The following is a 21,037-nucleotide window of genomic DNA, read 5'->3' as shown; positions in this document are numbered from 1 at the left end:
TTCTCACTCTTACTCAGTTTCCCTGTGTTGGATCATCCATTTCCAAGACCGCTTGTGGGGTGTCATCTTCCTCATTGAATTTCCTGGGTGGCCCCTGATGACCCTCTCCTAGCAATTGCTTAGTTCTCGTGGTACCTTCTCTGGGCAGGATCTCTGGCTTTCTCTCCTGCTCCCTGAATACACACTTCTACCCCCAGCTCTCTCTACCCTCCAGAAAATTCTCTCAGGGCCACCAGCTTCTCCAGACCATCTGTAGGCTGTCTTAGAATTTATAGGTTTCAGAACCAAAAAAAAAATTCTACTCATTTTGCTGAAAAGCAAATGACACACAGATGATGGTATCAGAAAGTGACAATTTCAATCACAGAGTATTAGAAAGTGTAGGACAATTACTTGAATCTGAGGTCAAAGACTTTTATAATTTTATGAAGCAGATGAGTAACTTTCCTTTCAGGAAGTGGAGGCTCATTTCTCCTGACACATGACTTTCTTTGTGAGGTGTTTTTGTTTTTGTTTTTGTTTTTTTGGTGGCCCCTCCTGGTGTCCCAGAGGCTGGAGGGGACTCATTCACAGAGTTGGTGAAGCCCTGATGTCTCTGTGGTGCTGCAGGCCATGGGAACGTGTAGCCCCTGGTGAAAACAAACCTCTTGGAGCCACTGAAACCACGGCCATGGGGACCAGGTGCAGTGTTGGAAACGTAACATGTGGAAAGGTCATCCCCTGCCAGCTCCTGGGCAGGCTTAGAAACCACATCTTTCTTGGTATGAGGCATACATGTAGACTCAGGTAACCACTGTGCTCCATGCCCACAAGTCAGATGGGGGAGGGACTGCTGCCAGTTAGAGGAGGCCACTGTGTGACCTGGTACCGTGTGTCTGCAAGTACAGCCAGCCACGTTCACATTAGTCAGCTCGGGCTGCTGTCACAAAATTCTGCAGCCTGGGTGGTCTCAAAAACAGACATTTTCTGATAGCCCTGGGGGCCACAAGGCCAAGATCCCCGGGATGCTGGCAGCTTTGGTTTCTCCGGAAAGCCTTTCTCCGTGGCTTGCTGATGGCAGCCTTCCCATGGTACCCTCATACCCTCACATAGGTTCTCCTCCACGTGCACCCATCCCCGATGTCTCTCTTCTAACGGTGACATCAGTTCTATTGGGAGAGGGCCCGACCACATGACCTCATTCAACCTTCATTATCCCTTTAAAGGCCCTATTTTCAAATATAGTCACAATGTAACCAGAACACTGTCTCTTGCTTAAGTCAACAGAGAGGCACCGTGCCAAAATGTTGGGCTTATGGGATTAAAACCACCCGTGGCTATGGTTCTGCTTTCCCTTGGGACTTAATGCCAAGTGACATAAGCCAGTCACAAAAGGAAAAGAAGTGTATGACCCCACTTCTGTGAGGGACCTAGAAACCTCAGAGGCATAGAGACAGAGGTAGAACAGGGTTGTTGGTGGCTGGGGAGGGGAACAGGAAGGTATTTCTGATGGGTCCAGAGCCTGGAGCCCAGCAAACTTGGGAGATGGAGAATGGTGATGGTTATACAGTAGCATGAAAGGACTCAATACCACTGAACCATACACCCCAGAATGGCCAAAATGGTAACTTTTACGTTATGTCTGTTTTATCACAATAACAAGAAAGGGTGTGAGCTGAGGAGACCGGAGTTTTCAGCCCCTGCTGCCTCCTTCCCCGTGCCCGTGACCCCCACCATTATTTCACTATATTAAGCGCAGGTTTTGGATCTACAAATCAGGATAATGTTTTCTCCTGTGCGATAAAGGAGATAATGAAGCTAAGGGGTTAGTTAGTACAGCCTTTGTCGTACAACGAGCTTGCTGCCAGCGATAGCTAATAGTAGTTAATAGAACAGGAGAATAGAGCGTGTGATGTTCAAGGGGACTTCTGGGTGATTTGTCTCAGGATGGGGTCATGAAAAGCAAGCAGCCCACGTGGGCTCAGAGACAGAGGCGGCTTCTCATCACATCATATCACAAGTCTCTGGGCCTGGGAGGCTCTCCAAAAAGTTTCAAGGGAGTCATATTCTCAGCTTTCTTGATACCTGATGCTTCAATCGTGCATGTGGCAATGTCAAGCAGATGCAGGAAGAACATGCCAGAGTCACAAAACCCCGTCAGCCTTTGCCTTGTTTCTCAGCTTCTGGCTTCTGTCACAGCTCTGGGTAGATCCTTGAAGGCCCTGACCTTGCTCCTGCAGCTAGGCCTGTCCTGCTGCTGGCCATTCGTGTGGCCATGGCCTCGTGCCTGTCTACAGCATCCTGCCAGCACATGTGGGCTTTTGGGTGGCCTTCCTCAGTACCCCTCCCCCCCGCAACAGGGGCCAAGCTCTCCTGCCCCTCACCCCCACCCTGCCCTGTCGTGGCCCACATCTTGAACCCTGGGCGGCTTCGCTGTCCCAGGCCTAGGCTAACGTCTGTCATTGTCACCACACCCACAATTAGTTCCCTGAAAGCTAGCCCAGTGCCTAGACACAATTCACTCTTAGACATTTATGGGGATGTAATGACATTTAATTGCTCTTAATAAGAACATAACTCAGAGTGATGGATATTCAGAAGGGCACATGAGGTAATGCGTGTTGGGTGTTATATAAGACTATGGAATCACCAACCTCTCCCTCTGAAACTGATAATACATTGTATATTAATTAATTGAATTTAAACGTTAAAAAAAAAAAAAAAAAAGAAAAAAAGCACTACAACCCAGAGCTTCCGCATGGTGCTAGAGGAGTGGTTTCCAAACACAGGTGTAGAGCACCTGTACCAAAGCTTGCAGATGGTTGCTCCAGAGGCCGACCTTCCTGGCAGAAGGAGGGTTGTGGGCTGGGTCGCAAGGCCAGGCTTTGCTGAGATCTATCTCATGGTTGTCTTGTTATTTGTGGCACTGCTGTGAGAAATCCAGGGGAGCACGGGTGGCGGGGCCTTCAGTGCTCAGCCCCTCCCCCCATGCTTAGCCGTGCAGGTGCCTCACAGCAACCCTGACCATCATCACCCTCTCCCTGATGTGCTCGTGCATTCAAATTTCTGGCCTATATTCAAGACACACTAAGCCCAGCTCAGCTCATGAGTCACAGATTCGTTGGTTCTAGGGGAATCTCCAGTTTTCTGGGTCCTGTTAACTCCGTCTTCTCTCACCTGTCCATTTCTTTAGGCTTCCTTACGCTGCGGGCGTCACACTTCACTCGCACTCCCCTTTTTGCGCCTTTGGCCTGGGTAACCTGGCTGGGACTGAAAGCATGACTACTTTAGGGGATAGTACAGGAGGCTTTATTTGGGACTGAACCCCAAATACCACACTTGACAGTTCCCTGACAGCTTCTGCATGGCGTTCTGGGGCAGTTCTTGTAGGCCTTCCTGCCTTTTGAGCTTTTTGGGTCAGGAGTGACCCCAGTACCTTGGGATAAGACTACTTTCCCAGGCCCACTGATTTCTGCTGCTGGGGGTGAGAAGGGGACCCGTGTGTTTAGAGTAAGACTGTCTCTCCCCCTGCCCCCAGGCCTCCTATGGTGCCTGGCTGCCCCCTTTCTCATCTCCCTAGTTCAAGGCCTCACCTCCACTGTCTGTCTCGGGACCTCGGGTCTCAGCCTGTCACCCCTTTTCCTCGACCTGAGTCCATCACTGGAACGCCACATACCTCAGATCACCCTGTCTCCCGCAGTCCGCGGTGCTCATGCTCCCCAAGCCCCCATAAAGTTCCAATTCTGTTTCCATCTCTTGCCCCTCCTTAACCTTTGAAGACCTTTCCTGGTTTCTCTGAAACTCTTCCTCCATCTTTGTTAAAGAAAAAAATTTTTGAATGGCACTTGTTCAAGACAGTAAGGCAGGTTATTCAGGATCGCTGAGATAGGTAGAGGGCCCAGTGCAGGGCGGGTTTGCAGAGTGGGAGCAATGGTGCTCATCCTCTCACACAACAAGGGCAAGTTGGGCCTTAGAGCCCAGGAACAGGGTGGGGGTGAGTGGGTGGAAAATTACTGAGAGGAAACATCAGGGCTATGGGGAGGAGTTCTGGCTAAGCCCATCCAATGGGAATCTTGCCAAAGACAGGCCTGAGTTGGATCAGACATCACTTGGGGAAGGGTGGAGGGTGACAAACCTGGTCAGACACTGAGGTAATCAGTTATTGAGGTGATCAGATATTGAGGGTGTGGATTTCTTGGTAAATAATGAAGCCATATTCTTGCTAAAACTCTACTTCACAGGGAAGTGTGGCCTAGGAGAAGGTTTAGGAGCCTGATGAAAGTTGGATCAAACAAAGAAGCTTTCTCATCTTCAATGAGGAACCCTGGGTAGGAGCTTCTCTGTGATCTCACTCATCATCAGGGAAATGCAAATCAAACCTACACCTGGGTTTGATATCTCACCTGAGGTGAGATATCACCTTACTCCTCTAATGGTGGATGCTACCCAAAACAACAAAAACAAAAAAGATAACGTGTGTTGGCAAAGCTGTGCAGAATTTGAAACCCTGCACACTGTTGGTGGGAATGTAGAATGGTAGAGCCACCATAGAAAATGGAATGAAAGTTCCAGAATTAAAAATAGCTTCATGACATAAAATCAAATCAATAGGCTGATAAACTCCTAAATTTATATCTTTGGCTTGGACTTCTCCCCTGAGCTTCAGACTGTCTACTCAACCTTGCCTCTTGGATATTTAATAAACATTTGAGACTTAACATATTTAAAACAGCCTATCCCCAAACCTTCCCTACCTACAGCCTCTCTTACCTTGTTGGGGCCTGTTTCATCTTTCAAGGGCTCAGGCTGAGAGTGTGGGGGCTCCCTTTCCTTCCTTCTCACCCTCACACTCAAACCCAATCCAATGGCATCTGCTGTTGGTTTACTTTCAAATTCTATCTGGAATGGAACCACGTCTCGTGATCGCCGCCCAGCCACCTTGATCCCAGTCTGCCATCTAAATGGCTGCAGTCCCCAGCTGTGACTCCTGCTTTCACTCTAGTCCCCCTTCCCAATCTATCAGCCAAAGTAATGATTTTAATACCAAGTTAAGATTTTAGATCACACTCCTCGAGCTTGTATAGACCCACCCGCTGTCCCAACCAGAATAAAAGCTAAATGAAGTCCTTACAGAGGCCAGGAAGATCTCCCCGTCGAGTCTCCCTCAGTTGGTGACACACTTCTTATGTTTTCTCTTCCTCCCTGCTCCCCTTCCTTACTGCTCCAGCCTCACTGGATTCCTCTTCCCTGTGGCTTGAGCATTCCAGGTCCTCCTTCCTTTCTCAAAACATAACGTGGGGTCTTCATTGGCTCTTGTATCTAAAATGTATGATCTCACCCTAGCTTCAAAACACACACACACAGGCTCTCTCTCTCTCTGTCCTTTTTTACTGCTTCATTTTACTCCTTAGTATTCATCACTTTACAAAATTCCATTTATCTTATTTATTATCTTTTCAAAACTCAATAAGGATGTGGGGTTTTGTGTCTTTAATTCACTAGAGTGTCACCAGCCCCTAGAATAGTGCCTGGCCCACAGTAAGTTTTTTTTTTTTTTTTTAAAGATTTTATTTATTTATTTGACAGAGAGAGAGAGAGAGAGAGATCACAAGTAGGCAGAGCAGCAGCCAGAGACAGAGGGGAAGCAGGCTCCCCGCTGAGCAGAGATCCCAATGTAGGGTTCGATCCCAGGACCCTGAGATCATGACCTGAGCCGAAGGCAGAGGCTTTAACCCACTGAGCCACCCAGGTGCCCCCCAGAGTAAGTTTTGATGAATGAATAGGTAGGGTGAATGGGTGGGTGGATGGTTGGAAGGAAGGAAGGAAGGTAGATAGGAAGGATGGTGTCCCTTAACTTGCTACCCATGCACCAGATCTGAACTTCATCACCACCTTTCTGTTCAGACACCTGAACAAAGGTTTAGTGGGATGCTATTAATTATCAAAACAGAAATTTCTATAAACTGGAACCACAGGCAGAATCCTGTAACTAGTTTTGTACCTCATCCAAGTCCTTCTTCACAAACCAAGATCCACATACTTCTGAGTGACCTGCTTTCTCTCTCTCATTCCAATACTTCCTTGTTTTACCTGCCTGTTCACTTTCTCCCACTGCTACCCGCCAGGCAAACCCTTCTCCCCGTGAACTCTGGATCCCTATCCAGAGAATGATCGACTCATGCGTTCATCCCACACATCATTTATTGAGCTCCTATTATGTGGGAATACAATAGTGAAGATACTAAATACATTGCCTAGCCTCTTGGAGCTCTCAATCTAGAAGAAAACAGAGTCTGAAAAAATTACATATATGAAGAGTGACAAAATAGGGAAAGTATCCCTGGCTCTACAAAAAAGGAAAGAGTTTGAGTCTAGGATTCCTCAGGAAGTCATTGAAGCTGTACACTAGGGATCTGAGGAAGGAACTAGTCAAGGGGGTTTGGGGGAATGGCAGTGAGGGCAGAAAGAAGGGTTATTGTTCCACTGTTGATAGACTGCTTTCACTCCTAAATTCTTCAGAGAACATTCTTTATAACTCCCAGACTTAGCTAACACCTGATTCTCCTCTGAGTGCACCCTGTCTCCCGTCGGGACTTCTTCATCTCCCCCTTTTCATGTTTCTGAGAGGAGAAGGTGGTGGTTTTTGTTGTTGTTTTTTCCTTCAAATACCAGTTTGCCATTTACAAACCACCACATGTTGAATTTCACATTGTCACATCCCCTAGCATTTCTTTCCAACCCACTCTGTCCTACCCGTGCCATTCTCAACACCTCTGAAATCACTTTCAGTGATGTCATTAGTGAATGCAGGGCTTGCTAACTGGAAACCTCTCCATCCTTCTCTGTCTTTCACTTTCTTGTATGAGTGCCATTCCTCCTCTTGCCCAAGTTCATGCTCCCCAGGGCTCTGTCCTTCCCCTCTGCAGTTCTTGCTATGCATCCTCTTCCTGAGTGACCCCACTCATCCACATGACTTGACTACAATGTGTACACTGAGAAATCCCAAGTTCATAGGTCTAGCCCGTAATTTTGCTGACTTCCATTTCTAACACTTCAATGTCAAGACAGTACCTCAACATTAGCATATCCAAAGACAGAGCTACCATTCCTTTCCCACTCACTGGTCTTCCTCAAATATTTGGTAACTCTGTGAATGGTTCTCCACCATCCCACCTGCCTTGAAGGTTATCCCTCAGACCCCTTCCCTCTTTTCCTTCCAAAACAAAATAAATTAATAAACCTAACTACTCTTAAACATAGAAAGGCAATTTGCTTCTCCTTCCTACTCCATTCTAAAACCCATTTTACAAATTCAAGCCCTTACTACTACTTGGTAGGAATGATGGTAGGAGCCTCTCAACTGGTATTTCACTTTGTCTTTGGTTACCTCTGATCATATATGCTGTTACCATAAAAATCTAGACCCTGAACTGACTCTTTTACTTAATAAAAATAATGATTGGGTTTCGTAGAGTTAGAGGATGAAGTGAGAACCCGTCCCTATTTCTCCTTTCTTCATCTACATTTCTTCTCTTTGCACACACAGCTCCTTCTCTTCAACCACAATGCATCCCTTGGATCACTATTATTCCCTGAATATTCTACACAGAATATTCTACACAGAAACAAATAATGCCATAGTATGTACCCTCTGGAAAACACTTAAAATCAAATTAAAAGGCAAAAGCTTAAATTTTGTTTATGTATTTTTCTTAGTTTTAGATAACCTACCTCTAAAGAATGGAGAGCCGGGGCGCCTGGGTGGCTCAGTGGGTTAAAACCTCTGCCTTCGGCTCAGGTCATGATCCCGGGGTCCTGGGATCGAGCTCCACATCAGGCTCCCTGCTCAGTGGGGAGCCTGCTTCCTCCTCTATCTCTGCCTGCTTCTCTGCCTATTTGTGATTTCTAACTGTCAAATAAATAAACAAAATCTTTAAAAAAATAATGGAGGGCCATACTTGAACACGCTAGGATTTGGTTTGGGGATGCTGTCAGGTTCAGACTGCCACCTGCTCCATTCTCAATATAGTGTTTTCTTCACGTATCTATGTTTCATTCTCTGTCATAGAATTTCCATACGTAGTTGTGATGTTTTATTCCTTTAACAAAAAAGTGACAAATCCTCTGATTTTTAGATGTTGTCATAAAAAGCCATAAATTAAGTTTTCAACATTTCTTAGAGTAATTAATTCATCTGTAACATCTTTGCTCTGCACTTTATTCCAAGCAAACAAAATAGCTAATATTCTTTTTTTCCATTTTAATTTGCTTTATTTCTTTTCAGTGTTCCCAAATTCATTGAATAGCAGGTACTCTCTTATAGCACTGGGTCAATGTATTATAATTTTAAAGTGTTCTGTGTTTAAGATATCTCAGAAAATGCTGACCGAGGGAACTCAGACTCTGTCGTTTCAAAAAGACATGTTAACTTTTTGCTTCCAAAGCATTTCTTGAATAGTCTGTTTGTGGAGCACATATTTCTACTTCTCTAAGCATATGTATTTGTCTTGAGATAGCTTATCTGTCTCTGCAAGTGCTGTCAGTACATCTATCTTGCCACAGAAACTTCTAGAGAGCAGGAAGCTTCCGTGTGATCTCTTCTCATAACGTGTCTAGATCGGTAACCTTTTAAGGGCTACAGGGAATCAGTAGCAAACACAAGGCCAACAAGGTGCAGCACTAGCATTTTGTTTCTGCTAATGTTACTGATTAGACAATGCCCTCTTTCTTTACTCTATAACCAAAGGCATTTACCTAAATGACACTTGAGAAATGGACAGTAAACACAAAGATTTGGGAGACAGATGTTGGTGTCCAGTGAGTGGCTTGATTGAGCCTTGGATCCTGGCTTTCCCACTTATTAATGAAGTGACTGCTTCCTTTATGTGCCTCAGTTTCCTATAACACAATGGTCTTAATAATACCCTAATCTCAGAGTTATCTTTAGCATACAAATGGGTTAGTATTGTGAAGAGCTGAGCTCAGGTCCTGGCATAAAAATGGCAGCTGTTCCCTGGCAAATGTTAACATTATCCTTCTTCATTGATTTATTTTATTTTTTTTTATTTTTAAAGATTTTATTTACTTATTTGACAGAGAGACAGAGAACACAAGTAGGCAGAGAGGCAGGCAGAGAGAGAGGGGGAAGCAGGCTCTCCACTGAGAAGAGAGCCCAATGCGGGGCTCAATCCCAAGACCCTGAGATCATGACCTGAGCCGAAGGCAGAGGCTTAACCCACTGAGCCATCCAGGTGCCCCCTTCATTGGTTTGTTTTGTAAGAAGCTGTGGAGCTGTCTTTGTGTTTAACTAGCGCATGTAGAAATATGGAGTGTATTGATTTCAACAGCTTCTGTGATCACAGAGGCAAGTTAGTTCCTCCCTTGGGGCTCTGTTACATGCTCAGGTGTAGCTAAGAGCCAACATCTCTGGTTCTATAGGAGATGCTCTCAATGGCTGTGGATCTTCTCAACTTTCTCTGGAAGGTATGTGTCATGGTTGTCCATGTGCTAATGGCACAGCATATGAGCATTTGGACACTTTTCTTCAAATCATAGGCTTATTGACTGTAAAGAAGGTAGCAGAAAGTTACTCATCCAATTCCCCAGTTCCTGGAAAGACTACCCTGGGTGCAGTGATTGGAAAATGGACATGAGGGACATCTATACTCAGAACTTTCTTCTTCAACAGTTCTCAGATGAGTTTGAATCCATGGAAAGATTGACCCAGTAGTAAGTATCTAGAACTGATTCCTGTAGTCGAACATGAGGTGATCTGTAGAAAATTAAGAGATGAGGACAGCCTTTCTGTCCATTCCCTAGAAACTTTCTGCCTCAGGGCTTCTGGAATGGCTTGCCTGATGTTTACAGACTGTTGAATCTCTCTGAGACCTTCAAGGAAGAGGAGCTTCACTTAGGTCAGATGCCTGTCTGCATACTCTACCTGTAAATGAATGGCTATTGTCAACAATTCTTGCTCCCAGTGATCTGACAACAGGTGCAAGACTCGGACTGTTGAGTAAAGATTCTGAGAGTGAGGTGAGCCATTCTGAAGGGGAATTCTCCCCAGAGGACCTCCCATTCAATGGCCCTGCAAAATCAAAATGGGTTTTTGGTTTTTTTGGTCAAAATTGGGCCCCTAAATAATAGCACACTTTTCTTCATTAAAAATACTTTCCAGTTATTGCACATACTATCTGCTTCATCCATTCAACGGGGCCTGGAGTCTGATGCCACAGTGCTCCTCTCTGCACAGTCATTGCCTGGGGTGGCCATTATGCTCTCAGGATGGACCCACGAGCCTTGGAATGCCCCTTTCCATGTTTCACTCCTTGATTTCCAGTGGATGACCAATGTGTTGAGAACTCCGGTCATGAGTCTACACTCACAATTTGAGGCTCTTGGATAAGGTCACCCTACTACCCATCACTATGCCCCTCTACCTTGGAATTTCTGGGACCAGTCTATTGCTTTTCTTTCAGAAAAGGTTTCTCTGTAGCAAGGTCTATTCCCTAGAGAGGCAGCTGAGCTAAGCCCATCAAAAATAAGTTTCGGGGCGCCTGGGTGGCTCAGTCAGTTAAGCGTCCTACTCTTGGTTTTGGCTCAGGTCATGGTCTCAGAGTCATAGAATTGAGCTCATGTTGGGTTGTGTGCTCAGCAGGGAGTGTGCTTGAGGATTCTTTCTCCCTCTCCCTCTGTTCTTCCCCCATGCTCTCTTTCTCTCAAATAAATTAATCTTAAAAATCTTTCAATTATACGGTTCTCTAAGGACAGCGCCTGCCAACTCATCTGTTTCATACCTAAGAGCATGCTCAAGTGACCTCAGTCAAGGAAAAAAGAAAAGGTCTGTCCCAAGATAACTATTAGTCTTCCAAAGAAGATGAGGCTGCAAACTTCTTAGGAATTAAAAAAAAAAGAAAAGAAAAGACCACACATTATTACAAAAAGATGCTACTATTGGTGTTATTTTTATTAAGGACCCAGCATTTTACATTGCCAATTTCTAATGCAGCATTGCAACAATCTTAGGAAGTTGTTAAGAGTTACCTTTATTTTACAGAAAAGAAAACTGAAGTTTGGAGGCACCGAATAACTTGCCAAAGATTACGCTGCTGGGAAGCAGTAGAGGAGTTGCATACACAGGTGGTCTGGCCTCAAAAGTCTGGTCTTAACCTCTGTGCTTGTCTGGCTTTTGGGTCCTGGTGTGGCTATCTGAGGCCTTGAGTTCCTTAAAACATTTCCTGTTGAATTCTGCATTGTATTCTGTTACTTGAGGTTGGGGAGTTTGCTGATCTGATGTGATCAGGGGATGTGATGTAATATAATTTGCATAGACGGTGGGGATATTTTTTTCAAAAAATCTGAAAAGGGAAAAAAAAACCCACACTTAAAGCTCTAAAAGAAGTTTGATCTATATAAGCAAAACAGCTATCCTGAAATTTCTTGGTAACAGAAGTCCAATAGGACAATAACCAGCTCACGTGGCCAGTTATATATTTAGTGTCTTGGCACCTGGAGGTTCCAGCCAGGTAAGGGGACACATCTGTGTAGGAGGGCTTTCTGTCCATTTTTCAGTTCAGGACAGAGCTTAAATCACTATTAGATGAGGTCAACTCTTAGCAACACCCTTCCCTACCAGGAAAGGAAAGGCTTACACATAGACATATATGAAGAGAGATGGAGTCAAATAGTCCCAGTAGGGTTAAAGTCCTGGTTTGATTTTTGGAGTGCATGCATCAGGGAATTTCCTTTATTTGAAGGGGCTGATGGTGGAGCCTAAGGAATTTCTTCTTCTTTCTGCAAGTACATATTGTGCTAAAACAGACCAGCCTTCCTAGAGTTCCTTTGTAGATGGACAATTTCTGGGATAGCGATGCTGTCTGTGGAGCATGCTGGGACCTCTTGCCTGGTTGTTCTGGTCGCCCCTTGGGGATTCATTTCATCATCTCTGGATCATCCCACTCTCCTCTTGGCATGCTCCCCCAGAGGACATGCCCTGACTGTGACTGTTTTCTGTGTTCTCTGGTACCATGAAACCCATCAAAAAACATTTAAAATATTCTACCCTGATCCTCCAGCTCTGCCTAAATGTGCATAAACCACATCATCTGTCTCTAAGTGAGGACTTCCCAAACACACCGTTGTTCCTTTCTTGAGTTTAGGAACCACCTTCTGGCAGTTCTGAACTCTGGGCTCCCTCCCAGGCAGCCATCCCAGTCTACTCCTGGATCTTCCATTTCTCTCCTTTGTAGCTGTGTCTGGGTCAAGAGCTCATCCCAGTCTTTAGGAATAGTTAGGTCCAGTGCGTCTCCCTTTTCCTTTCATAAAGATCTGTCCTATCCTTTAAGGTCATTTTCCTAGCAAAATTCTTCTCTTCTTCAGCTTGATATTCATGTGTCCTCCATTTAAAAAACAAAAGTCCCTGAGAAGGGTATGTGGTATGGTGAGTGCTGTGAAATGTGTAAACCTGGCAATTCACAGACCTGTACCCCTGGGAATAAAAATACATTGTATGTTTATAAAAAAATTTAAAAATTAATAAAAAAAAAGGTTCTAACATCACACTTGTTCTGATTTTCTGACTTACAAGACCCACACTTTTTTTTTTTTTTGAAGGTTTTATTTATTTGACAGAGAGAAACAGCCAGAGAGGAACACAAGCAGAGGGAATGGGAAAAGAAGAAGAAAGCTTCCCGCTGAGCAAGGTGCCCCATTCGGGGCTTGAACCCAGGATCCTGGGATCATGACTTGAGCTGAAGGCAGACATTTAACGACTGAGCCACCCTGGTGCCCCCACACTTTTTTTGTTTTGTTTTGTCTTTATTTGTTTCTTTAAACAAATGCCATTCTTCTTTAGTGTCAAATCAACAACATTCTTCCTTTTTTTTTTTTTTTTTAAACTATGGCTCTTTATTTTCATGTGGACAGTTCAAAGGAAGTCATCAGTAGCTTTTTTTTAATGTAAAAAAATAGGGGGGTTTTAAAGAAAAGCATCAGTAGTAGGCTGGTTGGAGGATTTGTATTGTTATAAGGGAAATAGAGTGCACATATTTCTAGAGAGCAGTTTTTAAAGATGTTTTGGGGAGCTTAAGTTTAAAGCTAAATTGGGGGGCTTATTTCCCAGATTTAAAGTAATTTAGGGATGGTGTCACAGTGCTAAGTATAGGGTGATAGGACAGTGGTCACTACCCAGGGCCTTGCTGTCACACAGTGCAGGTAACAGAGAGTGAGACAACAAAAAGTAATCAAGGCGCCAATCGACATTTTTGGATCAAGCGTTCATCATATAAGTCCAAAAGGTATAGGCATAGGCCTTGTAAATCAACAACATTCTTAAAGATAAGACAAATCTTTTGAAATATCCTCTAGGTTCTTGTTGAAATTTTGTTTTTCATTTTAATCTCAATTAAAAAGGTAGCTGACTTGAGGAATCTCCACACTGTTCTCCAAAGAGGCTGCACCAACTTGCATTCCCACCAACAGTGGAAGAGGGTTCCCCTTTCTCCAACACATGTTGCTTCCTGTCTTGCTAATTTTGGCCATTCTAACTGGTGTAAGGTGATATCTCAATGTGGTTTTAGTTTGAATCTCCCTGAGGGCTAGTGATGATGAACATTTTTTCATGTGTCTGATAGCCATTTGTATGTCTTCATTGGAGAAGTGTCTGTTCATATCTTCTGCCAATTTTTTGATATGATTGTCTGTTTTGTGTGTGTTGAGTTTGAGGAGTTCTTTATAGATCCTGGATATCAACCTTTTGTCTGTACTGTCATTTGCAAATATCCTCTCCCATCCCGTGGGTTGTCTCTTTGTTTTCTTGACTGTTTCCTTTGCTGTGCAGAAGCTTTTGATTTTGATGAAGTCCCAAAAGTTTATTTTCACTTTTGTTTCCTTTGCTTTTGGAGACATATCTTGAAAGAAGTTGCTGTGGCTGATATTGAAGAGATTACTGCCTATGTTCTCCTCTAGGATTCTGATGGATTCCTGTCTCACTTTGAGGTCTTTTATCCATTTTAAATTTATCTTTAGCAGCAATGGCCACGGTGGCCAAACTGTGGAAAGAACCAAGATGCCTTTCAACGGACGAATGGACAAGGAAGATGTGGTCCATATACACTATGGAGTATTATGCCTCCATCAGAAAGGACGAATACCCAACATTTGTAGCAACATGGACGGGACTGGAAGAGATTATGCTGAGTGAAATAAGTCAAGCAGAGAGAGTCAATTATCATATGGTTTCACTTATTTGTGGAGCATAACAAATAGCATGGAGGACATGGGGAGATAGAGAGGAGAAGGGGGTTGGGGGAAATTGGAAGGGGAGGTGAACCATGAGAGACTATGGACTCTGAAAAACAATCTGAGGGTTTTGAAGTGGCGGGGGGTGGGAGGTCGGGGTACCAGGTGGTGGGTATTATAGAGGGCACGGATTGCATGGAGCACTGGGTGTGGTGCAAAAATAATGAATACTGTTATGCTGAAAATAAATAAAAAATAAATTTTTAAAAAAGGTAGCTGACTTACTATGTGATAAGATCAACCATCCTTTTTATAAGGATCTAATAAAAACCAGCGACCCCTAGTGGTTGAGCCTACGGCCTGGTTCCCACAAACTTCATCAGACTTGGTGTAAATACTGATCCAGAATTAACAAAAAGCTTTGAAGCAGAAAGTCTTCCTCTATGCTTGAGGGATTGTGGGCAGGCCTCTTGAACCCAAAGATAGCCCTGTCAACAGTAAGTTCCCATTGCCAGCTGAGTGATGGGCGTTAAAGAGGGCATGTGATGTGATGAGCACGGGGTTATATGCACCTGATGAATCATTAAATACTACATCTGAAACTAATGAGGTACTATATATTGGCTAATTGAATTTAAATAGAAAACAAACAAACAAACAAACCCAAAACCCAGCAAGCTCCTCCTGTGTTTTATAAAGAGGAACACAATGTGGGCAGCAAATCTAATGCCAGGGTTCACTCCTCACCCCATCCTGGGAATGAGAGCAGAACAAAACATCTCATATACACGTGCCCTGGAACTTTTTCAATTTATGCTTCCAGATTTAAAACAGAATTTAGGGGAGAAAAAAATAGATGGGTTTCTGCCTAAAATTCCCCCACCTTGGAGATCCCTTGCCTTATAGACCTGGGCGTTCTTGTCTTTAACGCCCCTAGAGACCCACGCATCATGTTGTTTTTGAAACCTGCAGATTCACCTAAAGTTGAAAGGTGAGGTCTTGTTAGAGGACTGAATTTCCAGGAATCCACTTAACCAGGGCACTGGAATGCAGCTCCGCTGAGCAGTGAAGCTAAGAGGCTGCCGCCACGAGTCAGAGGGTTGGGTTTCACGGGGTTGGACTTTGCCTCTCAGAGGTCACCTCGGCTGCTGGCCTGGTAGTTTCCTGAAAGACGCAGTGTGCGCTGCACATTTGGGAATGTTTCCCCAGACCTTGCAGGTAAGTTCTATGTGGTGAATAACAGGACCCCCCAAACCCAAGTTCCCTTGGTGAGAAGGTGGGATACAGAGGAGGATTTGTTTTCCTCCAGGACGTGGTGAGCACCGTGCTGTGATTACTGTTTAGAGGAAAGCTTCTGTCCACATGTGAGGAAGTTCAGAGGCCAAGGAGGCTGAGTCCCAGACTAGCTGGCATCTTGGTAAGGCTAACCGAAGGCTTCCTCCTTTTCTTTCCATTTCCTTGCCCTTGCTCCTTCCTCCAGGCAAATTAGATATCTTCTGTGGTCTAGAATGGTCTAGAGTTGGTCTAGAATGTACCGTGTTCTGGGCACTGAGAACACACAGTTCATCCTCCTTATTCACAGATTCCGTATTTGTGATTTTGCCTATTTGCTAATCTTTCTTTGCAACCCCGAAATCAGTACTTCTGGTGCTGTTGCACGATTCATGGAGGTGCACAGAGTGGCACAAATTTGAGTCACCCACTGTGCATTTTCCCACTTGAGGTGGAATCCAGCAGTGCTCTGCCTTCTTGTTTCAACTCTCGTCATGCAAACGAGGGTCCTTTTCTCTGTCTGGTCAGTGCCAAGATCTTTGCATTTTTGTGCTTATTGTTGGTGATTTCACAGCATCACGACTGATGCTGAAGTAGCTTTTATTTGCTTGTCCAAAGCACAAGAAGTATTTGCAAATCAAGGTTCACAGTGACTTTATAGAACGTAATGGCTGAGAGTAATGAAAATCAATTGTACTTGATTGGGAGATGAGTTGTAATGGCTGAGATTTGTTTTTTAAGTTTTCTGAGTGTCAGTGATGTAAAATGATGTAGTTGGTGATGTAAAAAAAAGTTATGACCTTGGAGCAATCTGGGAAAAGAGGATGCATGAAGGTTACCATTAGATTAAATAAACTGGAGGGGTATCTGGTAGGAAAGGACCAAACTGATGCTAAATAAAGAATCTAGGACTCTCCTGGCTGAGTGTCAGAATAAAAAAAGTAAGTAGAAAATGATTTGGATTTTGGGGCCTTTAATTCAGGGTAAATTAACCTGGAGGTCCATTTCTTCTTGAGGTCTTGATAAGATAAACCAATTTAATTTGAGGACATTTTTTGTTGCTGGAATTGAAATGTTATTGTATTATCATCCCGATTTATTGCTCATTCCCTCTGGTCTATACAGATGTCAAATTTGGGATGAATTAAGGCTAGAAGGAGATTAAGCCATGAGTTTTCATCCTCAGTTGAGAAACGTATTTATTTTTTTTAAATTTAACTTTCTTTATTTGAGAGAGAGACAGAGTGAGACAGCATGAGAGGGGAGGTCAGAGGGAGAAGCAGACTCCCCATGGAGCTGGGATCCTGATGTGAGACTCCATCCAAGGACTCCAGGATCATGACCTGAGCTGAAGGCAGTCACCCAACCAACTGAGCCACTCATGTGCTCTGAGAAACGTATTTAATGTCCTGTGCTGACCCCTTGCAGAGCTGTTTCAGTGCTGAAACTGACCTTCTCTTTCCTAGGAACAGAGGATAGTGGAGCAGCCTCGAAACAGGAAGCAAGACTTTCCTAATCGACCACAAATGTCTTCTCCCAAAGAAGATATCTAAAGAGTAAGTCACATGCTTGATGGCTACGCCTGAAGAGTTAAGAAAAACTAATAACAGGGGAATGGTAGAAATTGCCTTATCCATCTTCATGTTTCTCTTAAGGGGCTGGTGTTACTGATGAGCCTGGGGTGTAACTTTCAAGCAGCACCTTATTGAGAGGATGGACCTGAGACTCTGAAGTTCCATCAGGGTGGGTCACTCTTCATTTCCCTCTTTCCCTTCCTTGTCCTTAATTCTCTCCTTTTCTTTATATAGCAGACACAGACTTCCCTTACCCATGGAGTCACGAAAGTAAATCAGGGTCTTAGGGTTCCAAAGCTTATGTTAAGAAAGGAGGTAAGAGGCTCTGCTTTTTTTTTTTTTTTAATCCTTCTAATCCAGATTTACTGTTAACATTGGCCCTGTATCTTATCCACATCCAATGTCTTGTATGTTTTCACCAATGACTAGAACCCAGAGAGGATTAGCATCCTGGAAACCCCATCAAGAAGGAGCACAGTGTTGAACCTGAACAGGGAATAGCTCCCAAGGTGGTCGGAGGGGGTTGCCTGCATGGCTCAGCTGGTTGAAGCATCTGCCTCTTGGTTTCATCTTGGGTCATGATCTCAGGAGTGGGAGATGGAGCCCTGCACAGGGCTCCATGCTCGGTGGGGAATCTGCTTGAGATTTTTTCCCTCTCCTTTTTGCCCCTCCCTCTGCTTGCACACAGGTTCTCTCTGGAATAAATAAATAAATAAATCTTTAAAAAAAAAAAAAGTGAAACGAAACAAAACAAACCAAAAAACCCAAAAGTGCCCTGAGGAGTCCAATGTCCCTGGTCAGAGGTGTAGAGGACAAACTCAAGTTCAATCTGCACCTGATTTAATTCTCAAAGACTCTGAGCTGCAGAAGAGGTGGAGCAGTTTCAGAACATCTGCTTGCTGCAGATGGGTTAGTGATTCATTGATATCTGGGGACTAGAATCTGACATGGTTGAAGGGGAAGCCAGCAATGAAGCGAGACTCAGACTCCTTGGACTCTGGTGTCCTTGAGGGATCCTCTGAAGGGGAGACCTGAGGAGGTCAGACTTCCCTCCATTTGGCAGGTGCAGTAAAGGGGTGTGGTCCTGTTGGATTCAGCGTGACAGGTGCATAGGCAAGGAGCTGCCCCCACGGGCATGCTCACTGTGTACAGGGACAGAGGAGATTTTCAGATCCTCCTTGTTAGGGAAGAGAAATAGCCCAAAAAAACCAAACCAAATCAAAACAAAATGAAACAAAAAACAGTAGTAATTGAACTAAAAATGGTCAGAGGACCTGAACAGATTTTTTTTTTCCTAAAGAAGACATATGAATGGCCAACAGGTACATGAAAACATGCTTCGTATCACTAATCACCAAGGAAATGCATGTCAAAAACCACAATGAGATATCACCTTACACTTGGAAGAATAACTATTAACAAAGAGAAAAGAGAGAACAAGTGTTGCTGAGGATGTGGAGGAAAGGGTGCCCTCACGCGTTGTTGGTGGGAATGTAAACTGTGCAGCTACCATGGAAAATAGTATGGAAGCTTCTCAAAAAGTTAAAAATGGAACTACCATATAATCCCGCAATCCCACATCTGGGTATTTATATATTTATTTATAAAAGATTTTTACTTATTTATTAATTTGATAGAGAGAAAGAGAAATCACAAGTAGGCAGAGAGTCACGCAGAGGGGGAAGGGGAAGCAGGCTCCCTGCCGAGCAGAGAGCCCAACATAGGGCTCCATCCCAGGACCCTGAGATCATGACCTGAGCCAAAGAGCCACCTAGGCACCCCTAGTATATATTTAAAGGAAATGAAATCACTACCTTGAAAAGATACCTGCACCTTCATATTCATTGCAGCATTACACAATAGTCAAGACATGGAAACAACCCAAGGGTCCATCTAAGGATGAGCAGATAAAGAACATGGGGTAGATGTACGTATCTATACATACAATGGGATCTATTTCAGCCATAAGAGAGAAGGGAACGCTCCTATCTGTGACAACATGGATGGGCCTATACTTAGTGAAACAAGTCAAATAGACCAAGATAAATACCCCAGGGTATCACTTTATGTAGAATCTAAAAAGGTTGAACTCATAGAAACAGAGATTAGAATGGTAGTTTCCAGAGTCCGGGGGAAGTGGGGAGATGTTGGTCAAATGGTACAAACTTCTAGGTATATGATAAGATATAAGATGAAGAAGTTCGGGGGAATCTAATGTATCACATGGTGACAAAGTTAAAAATTCTGGATTGTAGGGGCACCTGGTGGCTCAGTTGGTTGAGTGTCCGACTCTTGGTTTTGGCTCAGGTCATGATCTCAGGGTCGTGGGATCAAGCTTTGTGGGCTTTGTGGTCAGTGTGGAGTCTGCTGGAGATTTTTTCTCCTCCTCCCTCTGTCCCTCCCTCAGCTCATTCTCTCTCTCCCTCTCTCAGATAAATAAATATATAAAACCTTTAAAAAAATACTGTAGTATATAACTGAAGGTGGCTAAGAAAGTAAATTTCATTTATTTTCACTAAACACACACAAAGGAAGAAGGTCATTATGTGAGGCGATGGATGTGTTATTGTGGTAACCTTACTGTGGTAATCATTGAGCTGGCTGCCTGGGCTCATTTCCCAGCTCCAGTGTTTTACTAGCTTTGTGACTCGGGGAAAATTCTTTAACCTTCTCTGTTTCAGACTCCTCTTTTTTTTGAGTGCTTAAATTTTATCTATTTTTTTTTATTACGTTATGTTAGTCCCCATACGGTACATCATTAGTTTTTGATGTAGTATTCCATGATTCATTGTTTGCATATCATACACAGTGCTTCATACAATCTGTGCCCTCCTTAATACCCATCACCAGGCTTACCCCTTCCCCTACTCCCCTGTGTTTCAGATTCCTCATCCTATAAAATGCCTGTAGTGCCTACCTCCTAGGGCTGGTTTGGGGAAAAAAAAAAACCCCAAAACATCTAATAGCTAGAAAGTGCCCAGCAAAGTGTCTGTCTTATAGCAAATGCTCCTATATGTTAGCTCTTATTAATATGTTGAAGCAGAACAGGTAACTCTTCTTGAGATCTTCTAGTCAGGAAAGCAGTAAATTTCAGTAAATGACAAAAGATTTTTTTTTTTTTTTTGGAAAAAGCATGTTTATTTTCTGCACAAGTATTTTGGGGGACCTACTATGTGTCAGATGGTATGTTCTTGGTAATAGTCTTTATGTACCACTTTGGACAGTCTGTTGAAAGTCTCCATTGGTAAATTATTTCAGTAACACCAATGGCAGGTGGGGCAAACCAAGAAGTCACTACATGGTTTCATTAATATCATGTGTTTTTTCCCAGGTTACCATTGTTCAGCTGGCAGTGATTGAGTTAATCCTCATACAATGAGCAAAGGCACAGCAGTATTATTAACCTTATTGACCTTTATTAACCTTAACTATAAATCTTTAAAAATTTATGTGGAAAGTTTTTATAATAAATTTGGATTTATAATGTTACTGTGCCGTATTGCATTCACAGTGACATTGCAAATATGACAGTCACCAGAAACGCCTTTCTCAGAATTGTCTAATGGTGATACCCACATCCAGGTCTTGCCCGCTTTGCACATGAATGTGATCACCTGCTGAAAGTGTTAGAGCTGTAGAGAGAGTTGCTGGATGCCCAAGGGTGTGTTTTCATAAGGTGGTTCTTCTTTGGACAGATTCTACATCTCTGTATTGTTCAATACAAAGGCAAAATGCTAGGGCAACTTGTTACACCCTGAGAAGGTGTTGGGTCACAATGGATCCATACATTGACATGTTCTGGGTCCAGCATTCCTTTTAAGAGCTCTGCATAACAAATGGGTTTCTGAGTGATAACTGTACCTGCATAAAGGAGACAAACTAATATTTAATAACATAAAAGAAGCAAAAGAACAGAAGTTGAACCATATCTCCTAACAAACATTATTAGTGAATCCTATTTCACAGAATTTTTG

General features: G+C 43.6%; 1 long non-coding RNA gene across 1 annotated transcript; it reads left to right on the top strand.

The window, feature by feature from the left end:
* The first annotated feature begins 15,332 nt into the window (after window positions 1-15,332).
* Window positions 15,333-17,576, top strand: LOC123391386. The gene is made up of 3 exons (XR_006606079.1): window positions 15,333-15,435; window positions 16,956-17,045; window positions 17,145-17,576. It is a non-coding gene; the product is annotated as an uncharacterized LOC123391386 (long non-coding RNA).
* Window positions 17,577-21,037: the final 3,461 nt, after the last annotated feature.

The sequence above is a fragment of the Mustela putorius genome, unplaced genomic scaffold (genome assembly GCF_011764305.1).
Source record: "Mustela putorius furo isolate JIRA1106 unplaced genomic scaffold, ASM1176430v1.1 tig00000224_pilon_pilon_pilon, whole genome shotgun sequence".
In the NCBI taxonomy this organism is placed as follows: Eukaryota; Metazoa; Chordata; class Mammalia; order Carnivora; family Mustelidae; genus Mustela; species Mustela putorius.
This window is presented reverse-complemented; position numbering and strand designations above follow the sequence as displayed.